The sequence below is a fragment of the Macrotis lagotis genome, chromosome X (genome assembly GCF_037893015.1).
Source record: "Macrotis lagotis isolate mMagLag1 chromosome X, bilby.v1.9.chrom.fasta, whole genome shotgun sequence".
NCBI lineage: Eukaryota > Metazoa > Chordata > Mammalia > Peramelemorphia > Peramelidae > Macrotis > Macrotis lagotis.
The window spans coordinates 127,399,820-127,411,109 of NC_133666.1; the positions used below are offsets into that span (position 1 = coordinate 127,399,820).

Sequence of the window (11,290 nt, forward strand, 5' to 3'; positions counted from 1 at the left end):
TCAAGTTGACAAATCAAGTTGACAATTCAAGTTGACGACATCTAACTGGTCCCAGGTGATCCATATGGTTCTTTGTGATATCTACATTCTGCTGCTATGTCATCACAGGGTCCATGATTCATAGATATATTTGAAAAATAGTAGCAGCAGTCACAGAAAGTCCCTAAACATAATGTCCCCAAAGAAAGGTTGTGTGAAGTTATTTTTTAATTGCTCTGTATGTTGAACAGCATTATTTAAATTCATGTCGCTCAGTGACTCTGTGGATGAAATAATACTGCACTCCTTTGCTTGAATTCAGATAAACTCAGGGAACAGCTAGTCATCTGCCCATAGACTATAAAATGCCCATAAACTATGAAATGGGGTTGGAAAAGTAGGTTGGAACCAAATTGTGCTTTTTTCCTAGAGGCAACAGAGTATCTCTGAAGGTTTTTGAGCAGGGGAGTGATTTGGTTAAAATTGAGTCTTAGGAAAATTATTTTGGAAGCTGTGTGGAGGATGGATTGTAGAAAGAAATATGGATTGTAGAAATGTGGAGACAAATTTTGAGGTTGTTTTAATAATCCAGAGAAGTGATTAGGACTTCTAGTTCTTGAGGGCTTTAGCATTCATGTTGATGATTCTGTTAAATTCAGCAAGCATTTATTAAGCACCAACCATGTGCTTAATCAGTACAAATACAAGAGTAGGTACAAGAGAAAATTAAGGTTCTAGTTCCCCTTAAAGAAGAAAAAAGGTCTGATCTCAGGGAACTTAAAGTCTTTTATGGAGATATGATATCCAAATAGATAAGTACAAGATAATTTATGCAAAGAAAGAGAGAAGGAGGAGGTGTGGAATAAAAGAGGGGAGGGAGAGGGAGAGAAAGATATCTATCTATATCTATCTATCTATCTATATATACAGAGAGAGAGAGAGAGAGATTTAGAAAGAATGAGAAAGGTTTCCTTTAATACTTCAGATTTCATATGTGAACCTAGAAGGAAGCTAAGGATTCTGAGAAGTTTAGGTGTGAAGAAAATACATTCTGGGCAAATTAGAGCTTTATTAATATTTGGTACAGCAAGAAGGTCAAGAAAAAAAAAGCAGACACACACACACACACACACACACACACACCATATGGCAATGTAAACAGATAGAGGTTTGTCTTCATGAAGGCAAGAAAACTATATAAGGGGAGAGAATCATGTCAGGGAGAGAACACACTCGAAGTTGGAACTTATGCCAGATATGGTGGAGAAGTTCTCAGGGTCACTTATTGATACCAGGAATTGCTGAAACTTGGGTAAGGGAGTTTCTTTCTTGGGATGAAATCAGGAGTTTGAGTTGGCTATCTGAAGCAGCAGGAGAGGAAGGTCTCATAGAATGATGCAATTGTCCAGGAGTTTTATATGATCATAAACTTTAAACATTAACTGCTTGACACAGGATTAACATAGCTCAGAATAATGGAAAAGGACATATTTGTATGTATTTGCCTCTATGGTTTATGAGATTAGTAACACTTGGTCTATGGGACTCCATATTAGAGAATAATACCAAATAATATAAAAATTCTAATTATCATGGGAAGAATAAGCAAACATTTCTTCTAATAACATATTCTAATATATAACTCTCCTACATTTTCACCTCCAAAAACTCCACTCCCTTATAGCCATGTCTTGGGTCTCACCATCTTTCAGATTTGTACCATGTTCAAGAAAAAGAAGTTGGAAATTTACTTAATGGTTTGAACTGCCTATTCTTCTACCCTTCCTACAATCTTATTCACACTAAATTTACTATTTTCACCTACAGAGTCTGATCACTGGTTCCATCTTTGTTCTCCCTGTCCTATTCTTCTTTGGTGTCTCTATCCAGCCTTGACTCCACAGTCTGTCACTTTAAAGTTTATTAGCTATGACCCAAGATTTTTCTTGTTCTTTGATGGAAAAATTGAGTTGATTTCATTCATGATATATAATCTCATAACTGCTCAATGATCCTTCTTCTTTTCTTTTCTTTACTCTTTACTTAATTTCCCAAACCCTTTCTTTTTAAATGTTAGCTTCTACCAGTGGTGGAATTCAGCCTATTTGCACCAGTTTGGCAGAACTGATACCTAATTTTATACTGAGTGCAGTTAACTGATTGTCATAATGGCACTTATAATCAGATTCCTCTCTAAGGTGGGTGCCTGAGCAGCTGCCCAATGTGGAAATCACAAATTTACATGCCTTAGTCATTTCTGCACTACAGAGTTTTCTAAGTGCCCAATTGTAGTATTCTTTCTGTCCATAAGAGGAAAAAAATGGACAGGACTATGCATATAATGTTTATTTATTCATTTCTTAAATTCATCATTCCTTTGGTGAAATACTATGTTTTTAATTCCCTCATTTTTGTTACTTCTGTAAGCAAACATATAATATAAAGAGAAAAATTGACAAACAATCAGGGGGGTACCAAGCTGAAATTTGTTTCTGGTTTGTGTTATGCCCCAATTCCCCCAAGATAGTATGAGTGTGCTGGTATCCCTGAATGGTGAAATCAATAGGAAGCCTGGGACAAGCTGAACCAATAGAAGTATAGATTTCAAGGGTTATGTTATCACCCATATTGGAAGCCATGGGAGTAGAAGAAAAAAAGGAAGAGGTAGAATGAGTTTTGGTTCTGCATATGTTCCAACATTGGCTGCTATGGTCATGTGACTGTTTTCATTCCTTAAGGATACATTTGTTTACTATGAGTAATATAGTAATATAGCATAATCTAGTTTTGTACACCTCTTTTATTGTTCTTATTTGAGTATTAAATGCATGAAATATTAAACTGTCTTTCGGTATATCTTTTTGTATTCTTAAAACAGTCATTAGGGCAGAGAACTGGTTGTGAATTTATTTGAATCCCACCACTGCCTTCTATTCTCATTATTCTCCCTTCACTCACAGCAGCTGATAATTTAACTTTTTGCTTAAATAAAAAGATTAAGATTAATTTATATGGTTTTCTTGATCTCTCTTTCTCCAATCCTTAAATTTGGTTGCTGGGAAGATGCATCTTTCAATCACCAGTCCTTGTGATTTTCATGGATCATATTATGGAAATGGGAAAACTTGAAAGGACTTTATCCACTCTTAGTTAATTAAGAGTTTAGTTTGACAGATCATGAAAGAAGAAGAAATGAAGGAGATCAAAAGATGAACTTAAATGACTAAAACTGGCTAGGTAAGGCTGGTAGGGATTTGAAACTTGAAAGAGTTAAAATAGCTCAAGGCTTTAAGCTTTTCAGAAATGAGACCTTAGCAGTTGAATTAGCAGATCAGAAAAGAAATCACATTCCAGATGAAGCCCTGCATAGAATAGCAGATAGTTACCCTTTCATAACTATTAAAAATATATAATAAATACCATACATTATTCTTTCAAACATATACAGAGACAGAAAGACAGATTGTGAGACAGAAAAATAGATATACAGAGAGACAAATACACATAGTGATAGACAGACACACACACACACAGAGACAGAGAAAGAGACAGTGGTGAAAAGACAATTTGAAACTGTAACACTAAACTTAAGTCAGAAGTGATAGATACTATAGTTGTTATTAAGAAGTAAATCCAGCTTGGAAGCAGAGAATCAGAGAAGTTTCCCAGTGGGTAGATAAGTTTGGTTTATAGGTCATGCCTACTGAGTTGTTATTCAAACAAAGCATGTATTAACCCACTTTAGTAGTTATTATCCAGCACTGAAGTTATGCTCCTCAAGGAATTTTTTATGAAAAGTTTCTGGGACAGAAGGGAGATATTGAAGTCTACTGTTTCAGAGTTTTGAGTTACCCCAAATACATGAATTTTCTTCACTCACATTCTCCTAGCAAATTTCTGTTGTGTGTTATCTATTTTTACCTATAGATCTTGAGTGTATGGTGGGAGAATGTGACTCAGGTTTATGTGCAGATTATGATATGCTTATTTGCTTTATTATTATCATTCCTGATTTTCTTTGCCTGTGATGAAATTATTAATTTGTTTTATTGATATAGAATGGTTATGTTTAAGATCCAAAAGTGTCATAACTTTGAACTACTAGTTTTGTGTAAATGGAAGCACACTGATAGGACTTGAGAGCTCAAGTGATACGTAGGAGGAGAACAATCACCATAACAATGCTACCCCTAGGACTTGAGAGAATTTGGCAAATGGGCTAAACCAGGTTGAGGGTAAATGGCAGGTCTTAAGTCAGGGAGATGTTTACTCCAAGCAGGTGAAGACTTTCCTTGGTGGTATGGGTGGATAAGAACATTTTGTTTCAGTGATCACAAAGGCGATAGAAGTAGGTTCTGTGGAGTGCTGAGAGTTTGGTCAGACATCAAAGTGCCAAGATTATGTTTTGCCTCTTGGACCATAAATAGTCATGCTGACAAAAGTCATCTTCTGAACTTCTATCACTCAGGGAGAGAGAGAGAGAGAGAGAGAGAGAGAGAGAGAGAGAGAGAGAGAGAGAGAGCAAGCAATGATTTTTGTGAAACTCTGCCTCACTTAAATCCAATTCAAGGCATGATGTCACTGGTTCTCTTTGAAAATGAAGAATGAACAACAATAACCTACTAAATATTTGTTGATGGATAGAATATAGCCAAGATAGTGCTTACTTAAAGTTATAAAATAAGTAAAGGAGAATATACAGTTTTATAACTACCTGTTTTGTGTTGATTCTCCTTGCATTGATTACCATTGTGCTATGTATAGGAGTGATCATGAATACATATATTGGTCTGGTTTCACAAACTAACTACTTCAAGTAATTTTCCAAAGTATGTCACAGAACTGATAGCAAAGTAATGAAACATCAGTACAAATCTAATGCTACTTATCTGAATTTTATCACCTGAACTTGTTCCTTGTTAGATAATCTAATATAGACTCAAATATTTTTCAGAGACAAATGGTGAACAATAATAACTCATTTATACAGAAATTCAGTTTTTAAAGTGTTTTCCTCAAAACAACTTTGTTGCTTAGATAGAATAAGTGTTATAATTACCTACTTTACATATGAAGAGCTATATTTAGAGAGGTTAAATGATAGTAAGTGACAGTCACAATTTGAATCTAATTCAAGTTCAAATCCATTGAATTTTCTCTTTATTATGCCATGCTGTCCTTTATGATTAGAGAATGCAATTGTATTTTCTGGTTATCTTAACTCACCCTTTGGATTGATATAGGACAGAAATCTCTCCTCTGTTCATTGGAATCTGGACCTAGTAAGGCTTTCCACAAAAAACAGCCAAAGGATTCTTTTTGGCTTTTTTTTGTTCATACCTACACTAGGCAGTGAGTCCTAACATATAATTCTTGATTATTTGGAACTCATTATTCAGACCACTTGCTTTATCTTCTCTTTTCTGTCAGCAATCTTTTAATTATTTTGGGGTTCATTAGCACCTACCTTGAAAGGGTGGTCTGAAGAAATACAAAGAGATGAAATGAGGACCTGATATTTAAAAAAAACCATTATTATTAACACCTCTGGCAGAAGTTGCTGTTAGGAAAATAATTTGAACCCCTTGCTATATTGAGACTTTGGTATTATCAGTAGATTTCAATTCATCTATTCCTGTCTTGAACTGACTCAGATAATTATGATAGCAACTTCCCATTTTCTTGGGTGATAGATTGGTAAGGTAAATATTAGGAGCATTTTAGAGTTTCAATCTCAGTTAAGAGATCTGGAATGAATCCAGAATCATTTGTAATCATTCTCACTCAACTGAGGACAAATCCCCATTTTTTTGTTATCAAAACACAGGAAAAAAAATGTAAATTCTTCATCTAGAGGAAAAACTTTACCAAAGAGCTCTTCTTTTCCAGGAAATGAAAAGTTAAGAGTTACAAGAGAAATCTTGTGATATTTTTGGATAGGGGGAACAGGTTTCCTAATCCTGGACAATGAGGTCCTGAAGTCATTTGATGCTAGAAATGTTTCTGTGAAGGCAGTTTCTCTATTTTTTTTAAACTCTTTTCTTTTCTTTTCTTTTTTTTTTTTTCTGGAGACTAGGAGTTAAGTGACTTGCCCAAGGACACATAGTTATGTAATTATTAAGTGTCTGAGATTGGATTTGAACTCAGGTCCTCCTCCTAACTCCAGGGTTAGTGTTCTATCCACTGCTCCACCTAGCTGCCCCAAGACTATTTGTTTTTATGTCAAACTAATTTCTTAAAATATCCTTCTATATTCCCTTTCCCAGAGTTCTGTCCCTTACAATAAAGATCAAAAATGAAGAGAGGGAAAAATAGTCAAAATTAACTAATCTTATCTAATAATTGTTGTACCAATTAAGTGCTTACTCTCTATTCTGGTTATTTTCCAGAAGGCTATATGTCTTCACTCATTGCTGAAAGTTGTGATGTTTAGGAATGAGGTAACAGACTGGGTGACATGGCAGCAGGTGAAAGTGAATCCTTCATGAAGTATTAGCCACTAAGCTAGGAAAAGCTTCTTACTAAAGTAGACCTTAAAGGGAATAACCTTAGTCTCTAGATCTCTATGTCTTCTCTCTTGTCATTCACATCAGAAGTTTTTGACTCTATCTCCAGAAGTATGGAGTGACATGGTCTATAGTTTATTATTTATTTTACAAATAATAATATAGAGTTTCCATTGCAAAATTTCCAGTAATTTAGCTATTCATATCAATTCAACATCAATAGGAAGCCTTTAATGGGACTTGGTGCAATATCAAATCATAACTATATTCTACTTTAGGATAGTCTTTCCTGGTAATGATATTATACTCTATTGGGTAGAAACACAAATTCATAGGTATTAGGACATTACATTGCAATTGTAACACATTATAAGGTCTACTGGTTACATGCCTAATGTATAGTTGATGATCTAGTTTTCTAATAATAATTTTAGATTTCTTCAGTTTAATATCTAGTATTCTAGCTATTTTCATTAGTTAAACATATTCAGGGAACTCCTGTGGGGACTATGTCAATCCATATGTGTTTGAGACTAAGTTGATTTCTCCTAGGGATAATGTTATTGTCTATTAGCTTGAAACATAATTTTGTAACAATTTCAAACAACAAAGTACATAGACTGTTGACTTCTGGCTCTACTTTAGTTATCTATTTCTTTCCTAGTTTTCAATGTGGTTTTCTAATTATGGTTTATCTACAATTTTTAAATCTATTAGCTATTTGTAACATTTAATATAAAGTTGTTAAGGGGCCTTGTTAAATAATGTTAGTTTTAACTACGGTCCAGTCTAAATTATTCTTTCTTGGTAGTAACATTATCCCCCCCCCCCCAACAAGTAGAAAGAAATTGTTTTTGTCATTTGGATCATTGTATAGTTAGTTTAAGTATTTTCTATCCACTAATGAATATATGATCACCCCATGGTTCCACTCATAATTTCTGGTCTGCCTCAGTCCTGGGCACCTTCTCTATAGGTGTCATCTTCTCCCACTCCTTTAAAAAGGTGTACTTTTCAAGGGTTGTATGCATATTTCCAGGTCTTAGCACAGTATTTAATACAGACGTGTTTAATAAATGCTTTTTATTTCATTCATTCATTTCTCAAATATTTCTCACAGTCAGGTGCCACAGTGTGTAAAATTCTAACATTAGAGGTTGAGTATCACCCCATATAGCTACACTAATTGAAAATGCACACACTAGCACCTTAGAGAGAGAGAGAATTATTTATCAGATTGATTTGGTGACAAAAGGAACCTAGAAGTGACTGATAACAATAATCAAGTGTGGAGAGTAAGAAAGAAGCAAGGAGGTTGGGTGGGGGGAGGAAGGAACAAGGGATCAAGAAAGAATTAGGGAAGGGAGACATGGAATTTGCTACTTTTACAATTCTATCTTGGGTCAGCCCTAAGAAGAAACATTAAGCACTTGTTTGTAAGATTAATGTAATGTTGTTGCTATCTCAAAAATTGTGGATAACCCATAATTAGAAAGCTATATTGCAACTAGGAAGAAAGAGAAAACTAAAATAGAGTAAAGTAGCTCTACATTTGTCTCTGAAATCTCTGTAGCAGAGTAAAGCAATGCAGTACTGACTCACAGATCTTCTCAATCAAGTCACATTTATTCTTCCCTTCACTTCCATAGTTATCTAGGTGGCACAAGGCCTAGTCAGGAAGATTCATCTTCCTGAGTTCAAATCTGGCCTCAAATACTTACTAGTTGCATCTTGGGCAAGGAACTTAACACTGTTTTTCTCAGTTTCCTCATATGTAAAATGATTTAGAGAAGGAAATGACAAAGCACTTTGGTATCTCTGTGCAGAAAAACCCAAATGGGGTCGCAAAGAATTGAATGTGACTGAAATGACTGAACAACATAACCTTCCTTCCATACAAAGTATAGGACTCTCCTTTCACAGAACTACCTCAGGCTTGGGTAGAAGAAGGGTTGCACAGCAAAGGAAAACCTGGAGCATCTCATGAAGAAAATTTTTTTTTGATGTTCTATTACAGCTTTGCTTCCCTCTTCCTCACCTTCTTTCTAATATTAATTTTCTTCAAAGAATGCTCTGTAAATGCAAAAGTGACACATCTAATCATCAAAGGAGGGAAAATAATATAAGAGATTAGGTAGTTAGGTGTTGTAATGGATAGAGTCTGGATCTGGAGTCAGGAAGACCTGAATTCAAATTTGGCCTCACTAGCTGTATGATCCTAAGCAACTCTGTTTGCATCAGTTTCAATTGTAAAATGGGAATAATAATAGTAATAATAGTGAATCATAATGGGGATAATACTGCCCAGGGTTGTTGGGAGAAAAAAAGTGAGAAAATATTTATAAAATGCTTTGCAAATGTTAAAGTACTATATAAATTCTGGCTGTTACTATCATTTTTATGATTAGGGATAATAATAACTTGTGAAGTGAGAATTACATAGTCCTATAGGTTATTGCTATAATTCTAAGTGAATACATACAGCACAGCTTCCTTTTGTTCTCTGAATGAAATTTATACCAAATGTGATGGTGGGTAAAATGAATCTTATTTTTTTTCTCTTGAAATCACTCCCTCTGAAATGGGAAATGGAAATTTTTTCACAAGTGTTTTCATATCTTATAGTTTGGAACCAGGAAGACCTGGGTTCAAGTTCAGTCTCTGACATACATAGACTATGTGATCTTAGGGAAGTCACTTAATTTCTCACTGCTTTTAGACAACTCTCAAAGACTGTAAGTTGCAGAGAAAGTGCTGACCTGCATTGGTGGGGGAAGTCTCCTCATCTGGAAATTCCTTTCCTAGTGGAGTCACAGGTCTAGTTCCATATTTGTAAAATGTTAGCACAAGGTCTGGTATACAGTAGGTGCTTAATTAGTGCTTTCCTCTTGTCTTATCCTTATAATTTGGTATTTTCTTATGTGGACATCATTATTTAAATTCAGATTCTAACAGCAAGAAGAGAGACTTTGCCACACTAAGTAATATCTCTGCCTAGATTCAAAAGACCTCAGGAATCACTTGAGGCATCTGGTAGAATTTCTTTGGTAAAACGATGGTTTGTTTAAGAAAATTAAAATGAACCATACATTTCAGAGCTGTTTTCCAGAAAGTGCACTGTTAATGAAGTCCATAAAAATGATACAGAAGGAGAGAAAAGAGGCAAAGTTTAAGACTTGCTCTAGTGCAGTATTTACTATCTGATTTTTGACATTCATAGATAATTACAAATTGAGTGCTACAGGTTCTGTTTGCTCAGGGAAAGATACAAGAAAGGTGAAGTCCTTTAAAAGCAGCACTGGATAGTTCCAAGTTTTTCTCCTTATAATATCATAGCTCAGTCAGGTAAAAATTTGAAGATAGAAAAAGGAAACTTTCTTTAGACTTGTTAGCAATACAACTTAAAAATACAAATGTGTCAACTTTAAACTCTGTTCACTTAACATTTTAAAAAGTTTTACTATTTTTTAAAGTAAAGAAATTCATTTATGTTGATAGCTAAACAAAATCAGAGAAAGTATTCATAGTAGTTTATATTACAGAGTGAAGGAATTCTCCCATTGGAACTGAGGAAGCAGCTCAAGCAAGAGAGAAATCCATTTCTTTGGATTTTGTCATCATTTTGGGCATGTCCAGAGAGATGGAAGATGTCAACCCTACCTTAAGTTGCTGAAGGAAAAAAAATTTTAAAATCTCTGGAAAGAAGCCAAAGAAATGTGAAGAATGTGGAAGGAGGTCTTAAAAGAGCAGAGCTCTCTTTTCTTCTACTCTCTCCAATATCATCCTATCATCATGCTCTTGCAATGATCTCCATCATAGAGGTGAAAATACTATACCAATGAACTTTGGGACTCAGGTTGCTTTCCTCCTCTGGACTGAAAATCTTCGCAGTTCTTTGATAAAGGCAGTACATTGAATTATATTTTAGTAGCAAGACTGTGAAGTTTATTTCTGACATTTTTCTTTGTCAGGATTGTTCATTGGGTTTTAATTCAGAGTAAAATCATGTGGAAAGAAATATGGCATCTTATAGCATAAATCTTTTCTGTTGTTATTTTTTAAATTAATGTCTCTTCAACTATTGCCTTTCCCTTTGAAAAAGTTAAGAAAAATAAGATTGGATAAATAAAACCCTTACTATTTAGGTACAAATACAAATTTAGTGACAAAACAAATTCCCAGTTAGAAAACACATATTTCTCTGCACTTCTCTCCTCTCAGAAGAATAGAATGTATCATACTCCTTCTTATCTGGTTTATAATGCTTCAGCATTATAAAATCTTTCAAAGTTGTTTTTCTTCATAATGTTAGCATTTTAAAAGGTTTTCTTTCAATTATTTTGTAATAATATTTCCCATGTATCTTCTACAAACTATGGTCCCTTAACATATACTCAATTTTATCTAGCTCTGATAATTATTTTATTTAAAAAATTTTTTTTAGATGAATGAACATGAACTACTGAAATACTGTTTATGACTTTTTAAAAGCAGAAATAAACCAGGCAGGCATTGGTCAGCTTCTATTCAATTCTTGGACTATTGAATTCAAAGTTTATTAAAAACTGCTATATATGAAAACATTTTTTAATTTACTTTTTAAAATTTATTTATACATTACTTAAATAGTCTTGTTGCAAGAATAAACATAAATCCCCCCTCCCCCCAGAATAAAAAAATCTCACAAGAAATAAAGTGAAAGGAAGAGGGAAAAAATATGCTTCAGTCTGTGTTCCAGTGCTATCAGCTCTGTCTTGTGGTGGATTGCATTCTTTATCATAAGTCCATCAGAGAAGTTACTACCA

The 11,290-nt window shown here is 34.3% G+C and overlaps 1 long non-coding RNA gene across 1 annotated transcript in view; it reads left to right on the top strand.

Moving 5' to 3' along the window:
* The window catches only part of LOC141503154 (uncharacterized), a 44,044-nt gene extending 33,558 nt beyond the window's left edge, over positions 1–10,486 (top strand). Inside the window, exon 4 of the long non-coding RNA XR_012472776.1 lies at positions 10,028–10,486. This is a non-coding gene — a long non-coding RNA (uncharacterized LOC141503154). The remainder of the gene's footprint in view (positions 1–10,027) is intronic.
* The last annotated feature ends 804 nt before the right edge of the window (positions 10,487–11,290 follow it).